The sequence below is a fragment of the Pundamilia nyererei genome, unplaced genomic scaffold, assembly GCF_000239375.1.
Source record: "Pundamilia nyererei isolate P.nyererei 1_Seehausen unplaced genomic scaffold, PunNye1.0 scaffold00134, whole genome shotgun sequence".
Taxonomy (NCBI): Eukaryota; Metazoa; Chordata; class Actinopteri; order Cichliformes; family Cichlidae; genus Pundamilia; species Pundamilia nyererei.
The window spans coordinates 4,995-6,272 of NW_005187535.1; the positions used below are offsets into that span (position 1 = coordinate 4,995).

The 1,278-nt window shown below is 32.7% G+C and overlaps 1 protein-coding gene across 2 annotated transcripts in view; it reads left to right on the forward strand.

Moving 5' to 3' along the window:
* LOC102203375 (sodium/potassium/calcium exchanger 2-like) overlaps positions 1-1,278 on the forward strand; it is a 16,489-nt gene that overhangs the window by 2,563 nt on the left and 12,648 nt on the right. The window lies entirely within an intron of this gene.

A 1,278-nucleotide genomic window follows, 5' to 3' on the forward strand; every position in this document is an offset into this window, starting at 1 on the left:
ATCCATTTATCCTCCCTACTCTTACCCAGATGTTTTCTACTCCACAACACCCTTGATCATTGTCAAGCGACAGCTTTGTATAGTCTATAAATATTCTTCCAAGGTTAAGTTCCAAAACGTAAAACATAAATAAATAAATAAGTAAATAGAAATGCCAAAAAATTTCACAAAAGATTTCATCCACACTTCAATCTACTGGGTCAAACAACCATGAAGACTTTAAATTAAAAGAGTGTATCAGGAGAATGAGTCTTACATCTCGGATACTAAAACTATGGAGTTACTCAGAAAGAAAAATGCCTAATTTGAAATGAAGAAACTGATTGATTGATAGATAGATTGAATGATTTACATGAAATCAATTAATCAAAAAAAACAACAACATGTATATAAAATTAACCAAGAAAAGTGCACTGTAAATAGGTAAACAAAGAAAAAGGACACTGAATCTTCTCCAGCAACACTATACCACTTGATTTGCATAGGAAAGGAGTGGTACAAAGTATAAGCTTCAAAATGGTTTATTTTGTTGTTGTTGTTGTTGTTGTTGTTGTTGCTCTTGTCATTTTGTTGTTTAAAAATTTTCAAGTAAATTACATAACAGGGAAAACCTACATAGACTGCTGAGCCTTAGAATAATAGTATTCATGGTTTGAGAATTTGAGAGGGTGTTAAAAGAGACCTGAGTACTAAACAGACTGCATTCTATCATCCATCAAAATCTCCTTAATTTCACTTTCAAAGGATATAAACATTTGTGCACCTGTGTACTTCAGATGATGTTTGATAGACAGCCAGATTACACCATATTCATGCTGACTAAGACCAGGCTTCATCTTTAATCATTACTTTTAGTAATGGAGTTCAGACCAGAGTCCAGCAGGGCTCTTAGAACAGTAGTGATGTAACAGAGCCAGTCAATGTCCCCATTTAAACTGGATTACAAGACTTAAGATTTTTTATGTTTGAAAACTTAAGTAAGTTAAAGATTAGATTAATCTGTCATGCATTTAATTTCATTCAAATTTTGTATTTTTTATTAGGGTTTTACTGTATTCCCATCTATCGAGATCATCACAGGTATTATTGAACATTTGCCAAAGACTTGCATCAGCCAAGTTGGTGGTCCAAACTACTTAACCACAAAGTTTTGCTTGAACAGATTTAACATATACACTCACTTTACAATTTATTTCAGATAATAACAGGAAAAGGCATGTCATGCAGAAATTGCCACCAAAGTGCCACACTAAGATTTTTTTGTGATGACTTAACCAT